The sequence below is a fragment of the Rhea americana genome, unplaced genomic scaffold, assembly GCF_003343005.1.
Source record: "Rhea americana isolate MKP2758 unplaced genomic scaffold, rheAme1 scaffold_55, whole genome shotgun sequence".
NCBI classification, from domain to species: domain Eukaryota; kingdom Metazoa; phylum Chordata; class Aves; order Rheiformes; family Rheidae; genus Rhea; species Rhea americana.
Genome location: NW_028186701.1, coordinates 3274619 through 3293815, shown reverse-complemented (window position 1 = coordinate 3293815; position 19197 = coordinate 3274619). Strand labels below are relative to the sequence as shown.

Here is a 19197-nt window from a genome sequence, read left to right as displayed (position 1 = left end):
AGCTGGTAGCTATGGTGCATAGTGCACCATGTGGTGCACCAAACTGATGGCCACAGTGAACGTCTTGTTCCACCCTTATCTACTACAGGTGTGAATTACATCAACAGCGCATAAAAGCAAGCTATGTGTTGAGTACAGTTAATGGTTGCTTGAGGTATAGAGAGGCTTGTCAGTGTAGGACTTTTTAAATATAACTGATAATATACCCTCCGTCTGAATTTACTCCCATCTGTAACTGAATTAAGTAGCTGACCAGGACAGTCTTATAAGTAAGGGCTTAAGGACTGGGATCTATTCATTGCTCCTTATGAAATATATTTCTACAAGCTCATTAGAAGCTATTAGAGCTTATTCACCCTTGCAACCTATTCAGCAGATGTTCAGCTGTTTGTTTTTTTTCCTTCATTGCCTTAAGATATTTGGCTAAGCATTAAAACAAGATTGGAGCAGGTCAAGAAAAATTATTTCCAAGAAAAATAAATCATAAAGTAGAAAAGATGACAATTAATATTAAAATTTGTCATCTGTAACTTATTAATGAGAATGGAAAATAAAAGTTCAGTCAAAACTGGAAATTAGGAGTTACAGCATACAGTGGTATTGCAAACTTTCTGTTTGCACAGATAAATGGTTACAAAATGAAAAAGAAAGGGAAAGAAAGAACTAGGAGAAAAAGGCAAGGAAGACAGAATGATGAATTCTGGAAGATAGAATGATGAATTCTGGAAAATTTCTTTCGCATCAGCTTCGTTTACTTGTGGTACTYCAGTGATCCATGGGAGCTGTAGTTCGTGAGACCCACCAGACTTCTTGAATGGACTATGGCTTGGTCTAGGAGGGTCTTTTAGCCCACGCTGGAGCTCTGGGCTTCAGCTGTGAGAGCTCCCTGACCCACTGGTTCTGTGTGAATGTTATACATTAGTGTAGCTGTGTCCTATCGTTCAGCTCTCGGTTGCTGCCTCTTGGCTGAGCCTCAGGACTTGTGTAACGCCTCTTCCACTGTCCCTCTGCAAAAGCAGGGTTTTACCTTACCTACTCGAACGTGCACTGGAACGTGCACACATACTCCTTGCGCTCGATAAAGGAGCTGAGTGCTGACAGCGGCTCAAAACRCCTCTCTGCTGCGGGTCCTCCCTGCTCTCTCCAGTGCAGGGGGAAGCACAACGGCCTATGCCACTGCAGGAGGTGCYCTGAAGAGCTGGAAAGGCTAATTTTCTTCTTGGCAGTCTGCGTCCACTCTTGTAGCAGTGAACTTGCTTTCCAAAATCGTTATGTAAAAGGTGTGCACGCACGGCTTAAACAACAGCTGGTCGAGTTTCAGTCAAAATCTCTCTGACAGTTTGAGTGGTCTCAGCTGATGTTTCTGAAAAGCAGCAACGAGCARAGGCTTGTTTTCAGTACTGAGCGAGTAAGGGTTAAACAGCAAGATTAGCCAGACAAAATATTAAGGGCAATGCCATACGTGCTACGCAGGCACCATACCCTTCGATTCAGGTGTCACTCACACTTGCACAAAACCCGTGAAAGTGAAGCGTACCGGCTCTAAGACCCCGGGGGCGTCCTCGTATTCACAGGACGCGGAGCTGAAATATGCTGTGTGTATTAAAAGCTGCAGCCATTTTATCCCGGGCTTCACAGAGAAACATTTTGTGGCCGGACAGCGTGTCGGAGCCTGGCGGGAAAGCGCAGGGATGAGCGTACGGGCTCCCGCTCTCCTTCCCGCTCTCTGTACACACAGGTGCGCACACAGGSATGGATGTGCCACCGGAGCGGAGCTAGCAAAGTGGTGTGTGATCAAACGCAGCGGCTAGGATAGGAACGTATGGTTTACGCGGTCGCTGAAAACGTCCTCGTTGTGGCGTGCTGCTGGAAAGCTCGCAGGGCAAACGCGTACGGATCATGCCGGCATCTGGAAAACCGTGCTGTGACACGGCTCTGTTATACCGGGAGTGATTCCTAAGCTGCAGACAGTCCCTGACAGCCTTTGTAAAGTGATACGAAGCAAAATACCTGTGAGAGGGAGGAAATCATTCTCTGTTGATTAATGCCAGTGTTGTTAGTATTGATGGTTCAGCTGCCTGTACAAAACAAATGTAGGCAATCAGTTCATCTTGAAATAACTTGCATGATTGAATAAAGGAAGTTGTTGCCTAATCTATTTCATACTAATAGCTCCATGCCAGAAATTCAGGGCCTGATCCAATGTGAACTGACACCAGGGAGAGAKACTCCATTTATTGCAATAGTCCTTGGATCAAGGCTTCTTTTTAAGAGGAGTAAATACAGCATGCTAAATTAGCATTCATCTGAGTCTTCACTATCAGTTTCTTGAGAAATGGACTGGGGCTGATATTTTCTGCGTAGCCAAATGAGTCTCAGCGCTTAGATGCTAGATTGCAGGCCAGGAAAGTCAACCTGAGCAAATCGACGTTCCAGTAACAGCTGAGGCCTGAAGGTTGGTATCTCTGGTAGATCAGGTCAGGTTTCTGACACAGCGCTCTAACCGCTGTGCCACTGCATGGAGTCATTTACCACCTAATGAACGCGCAGCGTTTATGAGGCATTTTTCAAAAATCACGCTAGAGCCTTTCCTGGGGCTTTAGCTGTTTAAATATCTTAAAAAATCTGTCCCACGAGAGGATTTAAGTCAGCAGGATTTAGGCTGCTAAGGCTCAGATCRGGAAAGGGACCAAAGTGTCAATCCATCTCTTTTCAGGCCTAAGGACATGCCCTGATCTCATATCCTCCCATTAGGGGGTACCGTAGAGAAATTTCCAAGCTTTCAGCACCCAAACTAGCTAGCGGTAGAAGCAGATGGAGTATAATTATAGCAGTGTTGAGCTGCACCTGAACTAATTAGCTCTGCTGAGAAACAGGGATTGAATTTAATAATGCATGTTCTGCCATACCAAAAAGGCTAGACTGCTTTTGAGTCCCAGGCTAGTGTCTCTGCATGGTGCTGTGCTGAGCTCTGTGGATGTACTCTGAAAGTCAGCATGGAGCTTTTTTTCACCATAATCCACTGCACAATGTAGATATCACCTTGTCCCTGGATATACTCTGAAAGTCAGCTTGGAGCTTTTTTCACCATAATCCACTGCACAATGTAGATATCACCTTGTCCTAGCATTCAGGTACCATTGACATAATTACTCCTTAGCTGTCACTTACCTCCTGACTATTAGTTTAGCATGTTAAACTCTGCATATGCTCAAGATTTTGCTGTCCAAACTCACCTAAATATTGAGACTTACCTGAAGGACTGCTCTGGCCTTTTTTTAAAGCCTTGAAACCTCCAAAATAACTTTCCCTATGCAGCCTGATGCTATTGTCCTAGTCAGAACATACTTAAAATAAATAGTAGCTGATGGCAGAGAGGTAGAAAACTCAGGTTCAAATCCTTTGCTGTAGAGCAGCAGTAGCTATCAGAAGGAGACTTGAACTCATGTCTCAGATAGGTTGTCGGGATGAAAGTCACTCTCTCTGGTTTCAGTCCCTCTACATATCAAATTATTTCTCCAAAGAGGCGCAGCTCTCATACTGGTGAGAGATTTTTCCTGCACACACAATAGCCAAGTGTTGGAGTGCTAACTCGGGACGCTGTTTTGAACTCGAGCTCTGGCTATGAATCAGGCAGAAGGAATGGTTTGACCTTGTCTCCCACAGTCTCAGGGAGTGCCTTAACTCCAAGACTGTCGGGTCGTCTAACTTACCACTATTATTCTTTAGAAATGGAAAAAAAAAMCCAATCTTTTGTATCATCCRAATGGCTGATGTTTTTAGGTGCCTAATTCCCTGGAAGATTTGATGACTTTTGAGTAGAGAGAAACTCTACCTTTCTAGGCATGTATAAACATGATCTCATTCTACTGAAATTTATTTTATGCCTGTTGGTCCATGCCCTGCTCAGCAGTTTTCTGCGGGCCTTCACTTAGGTGCTTATCCATGGAAAATCTGAGTATTGTTCCAGGTAGGATCAGGACTATGAACAAAAGGTTGCATTGCTTCAATCTTTAAAGCCTAATTACCATCTAAGAAGTGCAAATGGGAAGTGGAGCCCTGAATTACTTAATATCTTTTGAAAATTTTAGCCATGGTTCATAACATATGACCATTTTAAATGTAATTCCCTTACACAAATTTAATGAATCTGTGTGCTGCAGACAACAAATTACAACCCCTGGATCAATCATGCACACACCTCCATTAATTGGTTCTTCGATTTTGAAAAACACAGGCTTCAATATTTCAAGCCAAAGGAGATTTTCAGAAGCTAGTACTGATAGAACCTCCTGGGTCCACCACTGGAGAGGTAAGTTGTTCTCTCATTAGAAACTCATAATATGTTTGATTATGTTGCAGAATTATTCTTTTGCCTGCCATTCTGCTCACAGGATCTGAAATAAAATCTCTTAGCTAGAGAGAGGTCTGATTTAGGAGATTTAATTGCATGGAATTCAATTGCCTGTGTAGGAACCACAGGAGTCAGTATTCTTCTTTTATTTGCCCAACAAAATATTTGACTCAGATAATCCATTTCTRAAAATACCAATGGTAAGTAGGTGAGGTGTTGCATTATAAGCCGTATTGCATTTTAGAAAAGTGGAAATGGAAAGATGTGAAGAAGGAAAGGAGAACTGAGTCTGAGACTTTCTCCTTGCTGGCCTGGGGTGGCACAGTGACAGGTTGCACCTTTTAGAGGGGAAAGAGTAGAAGTGCAATCTCTCCCTAAATAATTAAATGAATACTTAACTTCCAAGTTTAAAACATACAGTATATTATAAAACAATTATGCTTCCCTTGCATGAAAAGGCAAATTGCCATTCAGCTTCCTTTGTCATCTGTATATGTGAGTTTGGAGCAATTAGTATGAATATATTGCAGGTGCAGCATCCCAGGAAATTGCAAGAAGCTGTGCTGTATTTTTGTATGGAGGAGTATGGAGGAGTTGCAGAGCCATAACTCCTGAAGAGCTGAAAASTGGAGAGATGTTAGCATTTGAAGTGTGATTTTTATAATCATAACTAGCACTGATAGTCATCTATATAAAAGGCATGAAATGAATGCTATATTTTTTTGCAGACTGTACTGTTACTCGTTTAATTTAACTGTAGACTACAACCTATTTAATTTTAGATTGTGGATTACCTCTCTTATGTGCCCAGTTCATCTTTCCAACTGTAAATAGAGTCTTTTGCATGGTAATAGCAGTGGTATTGCGTTAGCTTTGATATTATCTCAAGACACTATCCTTTTCCAATGATACAAATATTTGCATGTTCTTTAAGATAAACTAGTTGGGTCTTCATCAGCTCTGACTTTTGTTTGAGATCATTATGTGAAGAAGTTAAAGATAATCCTGCATTAGAAAAAAAAAAGTGCTTTGTCATATTTAATTGTTCACACAAAACTGAGCCCTGTGCTTGACACTGAAATTCATTTTCATTCTTAAGTGCAAGTTCCTCATGAATTCGGGTGAACATGATAAGATAAATGTTTCCTAAAGCTTAAAGACAGATTTCAAGCTGACATAAATGGAGATTTTTAGTAGAATGATACCAATTCACATCTGCTGAGGATTTGAACCTTAGAGCTATATGACCTGCTAATCATTTCTACTGATATTCCATTTATATTAGGAGAACAGAGGGACCTCAAAGACCATGGTGATTATTCATACATGGTTTGATGCCCTTTTATTCTGGCACAGAGGTTTAAAGAAGCCATTTTGATAAGGAGATTCAGGCCCACCATTTAACCTATGTGAAATCACTGAATTGATTGAATGATATTGATAAGGAGCATTTCCTTTTTTTGTAAGGAGGAAAGAACAAATTCATCCTGGGGGCTTCAGCACAGAATTCAGATACTTCAGCCAAAGATGCTTGTGAAAGGAAAAAATTCTGATAGCCACTATCATGAGGAGTGATGCACAAGCATGTCCATTGACTTTGACAACATCCCYTACTGCCCCTTACTTTTAGCTGCACTAACACACATGCACGCACGTATTCAGTGGAGCGGGAGGAGGTAAAGSGGCTTACTCTGAAATGGGATTAGCAAAAAGAGAATATCACACAATATAAACTCCTGAAGCAGGCATGATTTGTAACAGGACAAAGGTTATTTGTTCTACARATAGCAGTCATAAGAAGGAGGTTGTTTGGTGAGGCGTTATATGACAAAAACCTCCATACTAAACCTCAGTGTTTTAYTGTGTGATGGACGGATTTATTCAGAGTGAAAGGTTTTAATATTGATAAACAGGACAGTCTGAGCTCTCTTCTGAAATTTTAATGCTAGCAGTTAGAAGAATGATTTTTGTCATGTAATCTTAGTCTGAGATAAACCCCTTTTCTGTATTGGTTATGAGGGAAGAAAATTCATTGTGGCACTACTTCTCACCTCTGTCTCCAGCTTCTCTGAGTGGGTTTGTAGCTAACATTGCGCAACACCTGTCCTATATTTTAAGTGTWGCAGGAGGCTTTTCAAAGAAACTATCATTTAGAGAAGAGCTAGAGGTTACATAGTTCCCTGTGGTTCTGGGAAAATTTAATAGAGTTGGAGACTAATTCCCCCCCACCAATGCTCCATGGAGCACAGGGAGCTAATTCCCTTTCTGCAAAAGAAGAAATCAAATGTTCTCAGAGGGGAATCTCAGCCAATTTTTCTCCTTCCTTCCCTCTTAGGTACAGTCTTCAATAGGAATGGCTRAGCAYTGACCCTATGGAAATTAGAAATTTAGAAGACCAATTATGAAATTGATTTTATTTCCTTGTCACTGCAAAGTTGTTCCCTATAGYATGTTCTCTAATGATTTATCCAGGAGTTTCAAATGTTGCAAGTACTAGTGGTCCTGTATTTCCCTAACCTATCTCACTGACGGATAACACAGAGATGGGGATTGCAAGATGCAGTAGATGTGAAAAGAGAGATAGCCAAATAAAATAAAGATGACAATTCTTTTTTATAATATGACTGAACTGCTTGGAAAGATCAGGAGGAGTGAGACTAGAAGCATTAGCAGCATATATTCTAGAAGATATACAATAGTGTAGATCTAGGCTAGGCTTGAATACAGGAAAATTTAYCTCAGACACAAACCCAACCACTTCTAAAGTTATCACACTTTAAATCTATTGAAACTCTTTTCCCACTTTTTTATTGCTGCATGTTAGCATAATATCTGGGAGAAGAGCTTCTTATTCCTCCTCTCTTCATCCTATTCTCTTATTAACACCTCTGTCCATTCAGACCACTGCACTTCTTGGGAAGCCAATGTGATGAGATGTGCTGACAGAATATGAAATATGTTGTTCTTGAAGAATCTCTGATCAGCTGTGTGACATCTTACGAGATTTGCAACTCCGAAGGATTCACMATAAATAAATAAAACCTTTCAACACCTTACAAGTTCTGGGAAATATTCTCAATTTYGCTTATCAGTTCTTACTGCCAATGTTACAGGCAAGTTTGCTGTCTGTTTGGTCCCATCTTGCCATCCACTTGCCTCTTGCATTCTGTCTCAAGGAGTCAGTCTCTTCTGCTACTCATCTATCCAATACAGCACTGCATGAGTAATGTAATGCTTGAGGATAATAACCTGGTATCTTCTCTGGTTGCTACATAAGAGATTTGGTATTTGTTATTTTATGCTGTTTGGTATTGGAAATTTTTATTTAGTAAAAAAAACGGAAATGCAATTGAGAATTCAGTCTTCAAGTTTCTTTGTCATGGGATACCTCTTCTGTTTCTTAGCTTTTGCCTTTTTGTTCAAATTAAATATTTATTGCATTTTAAAGAATAAATTTTCAGTATAAGGTAATAAAGGATTTATCTGATGATAAAACATGTAAATCTTTCCAGAAAATTCAAGAGGATTTTAATATAAATGCAGATCAAATATGGAAATATATGCAACTTGAGAATTGTTTTATGGAAACAGGAAGAGCTGTAAGGAGTAATCCTTATTAAGATGAGTTTCTGATATTGATAAGACAGAAATATGGTATCTCAAATTTTGCTTGAAGCTCTTCATTTCATTCTTATGTGAAAGGATAGGAAAGAATGCCAAGTCATATTTTTCAGATAAACTACTGGATAAATCATTTGAGAGCATAGGGAGCAACTTTGTATTGTAAAGGAAACAAAATCAGTTGTGTAATAAGTCTTCTCAATTTCTAATTTCCATAGGGTCAGTTGTCAGTCACTCCTGTAGAAAAAATAGATAAYTAATTGTAGATAATTAATATTTTACTATTTTTAATATTTCAATAGGCATGTATATCCCTCCTCCTGTGATGCCCTCAGGGTAACTGTTCCTATCTCTTAGTACAAAATACAGTACTATGATCCTAGTACTCAGTAGTCCTAACTTAATATGAAACAGGATAAAACCCGAGCTTTTTAAGCATTATTTTTAGTTACTATGGGTTAGTAACTTACCAGGCAGTGTGGAATATAGGAATACTGTGATTCCTGCTTCAAACTTAAGTTCAATACTCTGCTTTAGCATTATTTGATCTTCTTTTTTTGTCATAATGATGGCTTAGTTTGATTTGGTTAACTTTTGTGTGTGCTCATTGCTTACACTAATGAATTTGGCAAAACTGGACRTAACTGGAGAGACTTATGGTTGAAAAATTCATGATAGGATCATGCGCTTATTAAAATAGGATAGGATTTTCAGATGCTCCTCAAGGACTTAAGTCCTTTGCTGCATGAAAGTCCAGGCTTCCACACCCAAAAATGCTCTGAGTTCCAGAGGAAATGAAGGAAGTGTTGCTCTACACAGTCTCTGCTTTTCTTGGCTATGTCTCTTCTTTAAATACAGCTTCCCTCAGCTGGAATTCCTTGAAGATTCCCTGCCACAGAAGTGTAGGATAGGTGTTGTACAGTCCAGAGAGTCCACAGACAAGCTTACTCTTCTAACATTTTCTTCTAGTACTCTCTCTTCTAAGTCTTAGCATTATCTTTTCAAAAGGGATTTCAGGTTGCCCGGTACTATGATTTTAAAATGCTGAAATCTGCATAAGGAATGCATTTGTATTGTGCACCAAAATAATTTATGAAAATGCCCTGCCCCTATTCATCATTCACCATGCAGGTTTCTTTGATTTACTGTGTGCTAGTACATGCTCTCAGCTAATTACTGAAAACCTCGACAGGATATTTTGCTTGTTAGAGAGGCATTTTGATGTTAAAGAAATATTTTCCTTTTTATTTTGAAACATCTTATTGGATAAATAGTATACAGAATTTCCTGAATTGTTCTTTGAAGGCAGCTGCTTGGAAAATGAAGAACCAAGCCTTCAGATYGCTGAAATTAATGGGAAAGTTCAGTGAAAATTGGATTAGACTATAATGCTAAAGCAATCTGAAACTGAAACATCATTAAAAGACACTGTTAATAGAATTGTGAGTTTATTTGTATGAAAAACAGCTTGTGAGGTAATAAATAATGAATTATGGTTAAGAAGGACATCTGTCTTTTAAGGTAAAAATGTCTTGTTGAATGCATTGTACATCTGTCCTGATGAAGTTATTAAAATAAGTAACTGAGATAAAAGGACATACTATAAAGACCAGGTGAACAGAGGATGAAAGGGCTTTTATCATAATAAAATGATGGACAGACACTAAGGCGACAAATTGTTAATATATGCTAACCAAAAATCTAGAAGACCTTCTGATATGTTCTGAGACAAAACATGTCTGTTTAATTAAAGGCTGTAATATTGCATGTGTGCTCGCAGGCAGAGATAAGGTAGCTAATCTAGCTTTTCCTGAGGTGCATTCTGTCTTTTTAGTGCTTAATTTTCATCCGTAAGTGTCTCTTATTGCGGTTTGTATGAAATTGTTTCTTGGTTTCTGGCACATAACTGGTTCCCTGAGAGACAGATGCACCTCCAAATAATGACTGCTTGTCAGGAAGATAGTTTTTCTTACCTGGCTTTAATTTTAATGCAGACGGGTTTCACTGAGGCTCATGCTGTCCTATTTTTAATGAATAAAAAAAGGGGGGGGGGGAATACTTTCAGCCAGACAAGACTGGAACAACAGCTCATTTGAATAACCACCCTACAGATCTATCAAGCTGAGCTGAGACATGCCTCAGCAACCTCTAGCAGACTCAAAATCAAGCCCTGGGATAAAGAGCTGGATAAAGAAGTGCCTGCAGTCTGCTCATGCCTTGGATCTATTCGCTGAAATGATTCTGCTCGGAGAGAACTGAAGTGAACAGAACACAGTGTTACAGGGGAATTTAATTGCGCCTTTGCTGTATTACACAGAAACATATGGCTTGAAGCCTACAGGAAAATATCGAAGGAGGAATTTTGCAACAATAACATAAACCTTATTTTGCATGAAGTAAAATCAATATTCACTCTCAGAGCGCCTTTGCGGGATTTGGAAGCTGTACACTGATTTCCCTGAGTTTGGGGTACTTGCCTTGGTTCCTTCCCCCTAGATACAACTGTTGTTTAAAGAGAAGCTATTGTTTTTCAGGGTTCTTATATTCATGGTCTGTAGTATATGAGTTTTGGTCCTAATCATTGCATGTATAAAATTTTGGGGTGAGGAATGACCTCCCAATGGAAAGTCAAGTGTCGTAAAATCAAAGCAAGTCTAACATTATGTGCACCTCCCTTATAAAGCATTTAAAATTTATTCTTAATTGAGTAGGCCACAGTAGGCCCAAAGGAGGCCTCCTACAAGATTCTAAGTGGGAAATCTGTGACTATCATTGTGATAGGTATAAATAGCGAAAATGAGCTGAATAGCACCAGAATTCATCTGCCAAAACCACGGAGTCCCACTTGCATGGATTTTAAATTTTTGGGGCTCAAAATGCACCAAAGCTGTGCCAGTTCTTGGTGCATAGCCACTTGCAACCAGCTAGCTGACTTCCACATGGGTCTGGTTAATGAGCTTGTTCTCAGCGAYAGACATCTTAGTTGCACTCGGAGATGGAAAGTCACTATCAATGAATCTGAACTGATCTGACTTTCTTTGTGCTTGGGCTATAGATGTTTTCCCAAACAGATTAGCACTGATTAGCAACAAATTGCCAAGCATAAAATGAGCTTCTTGGCTTTTAGCCATTGAAAACATCCAGAGAACATATATCCACAGGAAGAGAAAAATGACGATCAGTGAATGAGTAAAATGTGTGGGCATAATTTGTTGTTTCAGAGTATCGCTCACGCAGAATAAAAGTGGTAATTGTCAGTTAAATATAACACCTCTGTCCATTACAGGAAGCACCTTGTTTTGCAGAAAGAGGGGCTTTTAAAGAATTACTCCCTCTGTGAATCTGAGCACTTCTGCCACCATTTGGAAGGAATGTGCTTTATAGACAGGGCGTGCCGAGAACATGGGATGAGGGAAAAAACCTCAGGTCCCAYCTTGAATACACTTGCAGACACTGAGCTGCTGTCAGTGAAGCTAAACAACGTGTTAAGTACTTAACAGCAGTTTAGAGGACAAGTAAGCAGTTGGAGTAGTTTCCATAAAGCGAAATGTTATTGGGAGGGGAGCTGCTTCAGGCAATGTTGAAAAGGAGGGGAACTGGTCCATGTAATTATGAAGAAGCAGCGAGAAATTAGTGCAATGCTTACTCTATTAATCGAGGCCTCTACTCTATAAAATGGGAGAACTCTTGCTTTTTTTTTTTTCGTTAAGATAAGCTAACATTATAAGGCTTCTCATAATGTTAGGAACAAGTAGACTGCAGATTTAGGTTTCTATTCAACTCTTCTGCCTACAATTTGTTGTAGTTATTTTAGGTACTGTGACAGTAGGTGCAATATCTCCGTAGTTAACAGGAGTATTATCACTTTAATTATCTTTAACTGCAAAGCATGCTGTGATAGTAGTCATCGATAGATTTACATATGGTAGATCTGGTAAAACTGTCGTTAGCAGGCTGAAATGCTTATTTTTTTGCACATAAGAGCTAATGTTTGTTCCTAGCAGTCATCATCTTGGCTATACATGCAAATTAATTTGCCAGCAGTCTATGACTGGCATCTGAAAAAAAAATTACACAAAAATATAATGATGCCCTACATTTGCTTACTAAAAGGGGATTTTGACAGTTTTTTTAAAGAAAGAAACCAAACATTTTTAAAGGTTTTGTTATGAAATCAGTCAAAAAAAAAATGAATAAGAAACCAAATATATTTTCTTCTGTGAAGCCTGGCAGGCTCTATTTTTATATCCTATTTCTGTATCTCTAAAGAGAGTGCTTGCATGCTGGTAGGAAAAAGGAAGGAAGAAGGTTATTGAAAAATTTGACTTTTTGTTGAAGAATTTTGCTTTTTTCTGTTGTCTGTTGAAAGCAGACATTATTTAATTAAAGAAATCTCAGTGTATAACTCAAATTTCTATAAAACAAGATTTCAAATGAACTTTTTTGAATAGACCAATCTATCCAGGCTATATTCCTTTGTGGCTACCACTTACTTAACAATTTATTATCTTTGCTTTTTTTCCCGTTCCTTATTTGCTTTCCTTCCTTTTCATATCCTTATTATCTCACACACATTTACTCCTCTGTTTCTTCTCTTCATGCATTCGTTTTCCATTAACTTTTTTCTCGTCCTTTTTTTTTTTTTTTTTTTTGGTTTGAAGCTGCTCAGAAAAGTGTGTCAGTAGTATTAACCTGCATCTTAAAAATCCAGCCTCCCCCACGTCTAGTTCTTAAAAGCAATGGGCTAATGAGGAAAAGATGTATGACTTCAGCCTTTTATTTATTTCTAGGCTCGCTGCGAGTCCTAGGTCCTGTGCTGCCTATGCGGGGTATGCTGGAAGATTCACAGGCGGTTTCAGTCCTGGTGTGATGTGCCCAGCGCAACACCCACCGCGCCGGTAYGTAGAAATGTTTGCACAGTGGTTTCTTGAGGGGGCTGTAAAGAGCATCCACGTTGTGGCAGTGCACCCCGCGCCAGACAGCGCTGAGGCATTCAGACATCAATGGTTAGCCCTCGTTTGCCCTTAAGTGAATCCATTTCAAGCAATTTGTCCTCCCTCTGTTTCTAGCGCTGTTAAATACACAGCCCTGCACCGATCTCTTCGCACAGGAGGATGTCTGTACTTGGAGCTGTGTGTTCAGCTGAAGATTTTTTTTTTACCCTTCAGCCTTGTGTGGCTCTTTAATGATCTGCTCTACGCTCTCTCTTTCTCTAATCTGCTGAGAGAGTCAGTAGGCACAAACTGTACTGAGGAAATTATACTGTACCACACTCTGAAACTGTGAGTTTTATTCCAGCATGTCTGGTGGGACTGCTGCTGAAAGTCAGCATCTAAAGAAGCTCATTTGAATTCTGGGTATACACGTGAGTTAATACGAATGTGCTCAGAGACTGAAGGCTGATGTATCAAAGACACCGCGCTATACCACCTCAGGAGTGTTCCTAATAGTGCTACCATTTTTTCCTTTCACTTCTGTCAAATTTATCAATGTCTGATGTCATTCTTTCTCAAAGAGAGAACCTATTAATATGTATAAAGTAAAAAAAAAAAAAAGTTCATCCCTATGCATTAACATTTACTCATGACAATTATATCTAAGCTTATTAAATTTGTACACTTCCCCCTTCTTTCTTTCTATTCTACCAGCAACAGAAAGTGACAYTAGATCTATTAATTTTTATGAAGCTGCACAGGTATGTGAGTGTGCATACATCCATACATAGGTATCTCTCTGTGTGGGTCTGCRTGCATAATATATTTATATATACATAAAATCCTAATGACAGAAAAATTTAACCACTTTCCATATCACTGCTAGAGAGTTTCCGGAAAACTAATGGCTGCTTACCTGGAGTGAGCCTGAGCAAGGCAAGCACATAACTGCATTGCCCCAGGAAGTATGCAGGGGAGGAGTCAGACCTGAGAGAGGCACAGTGTGTCTCTCCTCTCCCTCCTTGTTTGTGGAAGGAAGAGGTAATTTAAACTCCTCCTTTTCTGTGTACCTTTTTGCGGTGCACTTTAATTTTCCTGTCCGCTGGGTTAGTGCGTGTGAGATGGAGCCAAACTCCTCKCACCATCTGTTACTCCTCTCTTTGCCCCCGCAGCTCCTCTTTCCTGCGCCTGGACCATGTTGTCCTGCTGGTGCGGAGCGCCAGGAGAAGCCTGTGCCAGGGTGCGCCCAACACGGGCTGGGCTGATAAAAGTTCCCTGTGCGCCGAGACAGCCATAAGGTTAAATGCTGCCTGTCTCCTTTCGTGAAATGTTTGCCTGTCTGCGTTTGCCYGAATTTGGTGTGCGAGGGCTGGCTCTCAGTCTGTGACTCCCCTGCTTTGTCCCGGGCGGTGGGACAGGTGTTGTTTGCCCCATGGGTTGCATAGCTCAGCTGCACGCTGTGTCCGTGCAGAAAACGTGGTGCCTACGTGCAGGCACTGCTCACGGCTGCGATATGCACCTCAGCTCCTTCCCCCCTTCTGGTGGGGGGGGTGTTATGTTTTCAAGCTGAGACTTGCACTGGCTTTGGTTAAAAATATATATATATATATATATATATATCTACTACTAGTTTTAACTGCTAAACTGGGCATGTACATGGGGAGGCAACTGCTTGGGCATCCTGGCTGGAGCTAAGCCCAACTGAAGGTCTACGGCGAGATTTTTCTGGTTGAAAACAGGGAGAAATCTTCGAGGTGCCTCCCTTAGACGGGCCGTGACTCCAATTCACGGCCCGGGTCCGACGCAGCCTGCTCTGCCTTCCTTCGGCGGCTCTCTAGGGCTGGCCTYGCTCTTAGGGGCTGAAATGGATGGACCTGTGCTAGTGAGAAGAGAGAGGAGAGTTTATATCTCAGTTTATACACTGGCTTATCCTCCTCACTCTCCTCCTGTGCAATATTTGTAATATTATAAAATGAAGGAACAACTGAATAATCCTAAGTGCAACTGCCACCCCGTTCCAGCTCCCTACTGGTACTTGCAACGAAATGAATCTTTGCGTGACTCTAAATTGCAAGCTTCAGTTTCAGGGATGAGACTGCCTTTTAGTCTATGGCTGRATAGGGTAGAGTAGGAAAGACTAGAGAAACTAAACTCCTATTTCAGGGAGTAAATTCAGCGTTATTGGCTCAGACAGACCAAAAAACAGCTGTTATTATAGTAGTCACTGTAGTGCCTAGAGGCTAGAGTCAGGATTGGGAGGATGCTGCTTTGATGTTTTCCTAAAATAAATACAAATATTAGTCTTTTAAGCTAAGTCAGCAAAAGAACAGCTAAGTGCTGTGTTAGCCAAGGGGCCTCCAACACTAGTTTGGTCACTTTTTTTTCTGCCRTGGCTCAAATCACAGTTTAAAAATTATCTTCATTTATTTTCTTAGTGATTCCCTGGAAAGTAGAGAGCAAATGAGAGAGGGAAGTGGGACCCATGGCAGTAGATAGGCTTTAAAGAGAAGACTTTGGTACCTGTTAGCTTGTCTTCAGCCCCATCCTCATCRTTTGCATTTCCAGCTGCTCACAGTGAAAAATGCAGCAGCTTGCTTGGCAGTAGGCTGTCTAGAGTTGACTGTTGCATCTGTAGACCTTACACCAGCCTCAGGACAGCCACTCTTCAATGAAGCCTTGGTGCTGCTGAACCCTAGGCTATTTCACTGTGTCCTGCCAGCCTCCCAGGGTTCAACAAGGGAATTGATTGAATCCAGTTGTTGACTGTCATGAATAATAACTGCACTTATTACTGCCAAAATAAGTTTGTTTTCTGTAAAGAAGCACTGCCTGTGTGTTTCTGATTATGTGACTAACAACAACGCAATTAACTTCTACTGCACTACAGATTCGTACAAACAGCTGCTGAGCACCTCTGCGGCTGGAGTGATTTATAAGTTCTGGGCTCCGCTTACCTGTCCCTGTTCAGGAGGAATCTGTAACCCAACCCTTTCCCTACAAGCATAAAAAGGAGCAATTAATCAATGAAAGGACCAGTTATTATTCTCCACACGTAAGTGCCGAACATCAGAATATTATGCTCTCTCATGGCTGACATCCCATCATTTTGTGGCTTAGCTAAAAAGGAAATTGGCAGGACAACCGTGGAGTACACCGTGGGATCACTCCACAGATCTGGGGCAGTTATTATAACTGCTGTGGAGAAATATTTTCTCTGTTGGAAGAGTCTTTTAAATAAATGGAAAAGTTGCTAGGGAGTAAATTTTGCTTTCCGTGCTTTACACAACTTCCTTGCCTTATTTCAAAGACTTAAGTGGCATGGGGGAATCCCCTAGCAGCCATAGGCCCTGGGAATTCAATTTTCTCCATCTGTTCCCTATTCCCTAAGCAACATAGCACGAATGCTACTATCATGTATTTCTCTAAGCAGCCTCCTGTGGAAAGAAGGAGGTTTGATTAGTATGTGTGCATGTGGTTGCCTATCCACATTTGGAAATCTTGCCGCTGAGAGAGGTGTGGGCATAATATTCATTAACATTCTTGAGCTCTCTGCAATACAAACACAAATTCCATTGTGGAAGGCAGGACATGTGGGAAATAAGGGTCAAGATATTCTTACCAGATACTGAATCCGTTCGTTTGCTATACACTTCTCAAAACAGTCACTCTCTTAATGAAGGGATGACCTGAGTTCAGCAAGTTTGTGGCTCTGGTGTATCTTCAGTGCTCTGCAGAAGATCCAGAATAGTTTACTGCTAGGTGCAGTCTTTGTAGCAATACTGTCTTTTATTGAACCATTTTAATGCTGCTCATAAAACAWTAATATGTATCTTCAAATTTCTTAATCTTAAGGCAATTTTGAGTCACTATTGATTTTTCTCACCAAAACTTTCTTGAATTTTTTTCCTCAGCTATTTTTTCATTGAGAATGTTCTTTGTTTTCCAGAAAATGCAATTATAGAGTAAATTTCTGTGGTCTATCAGCTTTCYGGTAAGTAATTAAAACAGAGAGTCTTCAGACTGGTGTTTTCTGGGTGAAGTTGCTATGAACTTAACACAGGTTTTCATCCTGGGCTGTTYTGTCTATGTAAAGTGCTAATGTTTCATTTCATTTCATAAACTATTATTTCTGCTAGAGCAGAGGTCTTTCACTAAGTTTCAGCAGAATTGTCCTTTCTTATGCTTGAATATGGGTCATTTTGTATTTAACTGAGAGCATTTGGAATAGTGGTGGGTTGATCTTAAGACTTAGTACTCATTTAGAAACAGCTTTGCAGGATATGGCTGCATCCTTTGTTTCTTATTCATGCAACTACTCTGCTTTATTCACCWTTAAAATGCCTATAATATGGTCCATGTGTGTAGACTGTTTTATGGATCAACTGAATTGTCAGGTTAAGCTGCCTCACTATGGAATTCAGTTCCTTTAAGTGTAGCTCCGAGTCTTTCATTCCAGTGCAGAATGGGGAAATTTATAACAGACATCAATAGGTTTGAGATATTGCAGGACAGTAACTTTTTATCAGTGGTGTGTTAATAATGAAGAGTCCTTAAAAGAGCACTGTAGTCGAAATTCAGAATCGCTGTCTGGACACAGGCCGGCCTGGCATTGGCTAACATTTTTGAGAGATCACCTAATAGTGAAAAAGTAACTGTGTGAACTTCATCAGCAACCACATAAAGTTGAGAGTCTAAAGTTTTTCTGTTCGAATACTTTTAAAGGACTCATTGTTTGGATTTTTTTTTAACCATAACCATAAACATTATAATTTATTCTAATTTTGATCAAGAGCAGGATTTTCAAATTGCTCAAATTGACTATAAACAATTTCTGTTTGCAGCTGTCAGTAAAACAGTTTGAAAGTTCCACTTATAATATTGTCTAACAGAGGTTTTGATTTAAAAGTTCAATTCTAGCACTGCAGTGAGTCATAGCTATGATTTTTCCCCCATCTAAATCCTGTATTGAAAAATATCTAAAATGCCAGTGGCTTTGATTATACAATATGTTTGTCTGTGAGCTGGTTAGCAGAAKCATGGTGAACTTACAAAGAACTTTTTTAACAGGGGGTGTTCAAATCAGTGAATATGGAAATTTCTGTTTTCCATCTATTACTTCTCTTCTTCTTTTAGTGATAATCTAGCAATCTTTATCTCAGCATATMCATCATCGTAAATGTGATTAACAGCAGAATCATTGTTTCTTTGATCTCGAAAGGTGCCCAGTGCTGTAYCTGTATAGCCCTTGTGTAAGTTAAGCGCTAGAAGCAGCATCCTAACCCTAGTGCTTCCAGCAAGTGAATGTTAAGATAGTGACAATGTGAAGGGGAAAATGGCTGTGGTGTCATCAGCTAATCTCTCTTTTTCTGATAGAATAACATCACTGTTAGAAGATTGAYCCTGGCCTGCAGTTCTGAAGAGGTGTGAATCAGCTATATAGTTTTACAGTATGTGAAGACCTAAACCGGGCYTCACCCACGTCTTTGGTCTCAGTTGTATGGGCCTCCAAATCGTTCACAAACATATTTTCTTCCCTCTTGATGATAACCTGTTTCTTGATTGTCTGGCTTCTTTCCCTCAAAATTTTCTGTGGGTTTGTAAAAGAAGAAAATGGTAATACAGAAATAACTTGAAAAGATTGTTCTAGAAATAGCTTGTAATATATTTTTATGGTTCTTCTCATTTACTGAATAACATTTCAGGTAAAATCTTCCTACAGACACACACAGTTCTGCTATTAACGGCACTTGTCTCAGACAAACTTCTCATAAAAGGTTACTATTTTATGAGGATAGCTTCATAAGGAGAAATTTCTTGTTTGTTTTCAGTGGGTTAAATTGTACCAGTGCCTGGATCTGATGGCTAAAAGGTAGAAACCTTTCATTTGGCTACAGATCTACATAACTRCAGTATGACAGTAAGCGTTTTTCCTTATAATRTGTCAGGAAACAATCTACATAATCCTCAGCTTCCTACAGAAATCAAAACATGATTCATTTCACTTTTACAGGTTTTGACTGCATAAGAACATAAGAAAGCTGTGTCTTTGAAATATAGCCTCTGAGACCAGAGACAAACTGGAGTTATTTTTAAAAGTTTCTCTTTTGCTAAGGGAGACTGATCCCAGGGCCACAAAAGCAAGGTGCTCAAGGCCTAGGGTCTGGGATGCTGAATACGGCACTTTTTCAAGGTGGAACAGCCACAYGGAAGTGGGATATTTTTAAAAAGAAAAGGTATCTCCCGGATTCTGCTGTCACTGTTCAATGACAGGCATTTATGTGTACTATT

At 39.9% G+C, this 19197-nt stretch overlaps 1 long non-coding RNA gene across 1 annotated transcript; it reads left to right on the top strand.

Moving 5' to 3' along the window:
• The first annotated feature begins 12783 nt into the window (after positions 1-12783).
• Positions 12784-16887, top strand: LOC146587991 (uncharacterized). Its single transcript, XR_014897532.1, has 3 exons — positions 12784-12873; positions 15797-15961; positions 16856-16887. It is a non-coding gene; the product is annotated as an uncharacterized LOC146587991 (long non-coding RNA).
• The last annotated feature ends 2310 nt before the right edge of the window (positions 16888-19197 follow it).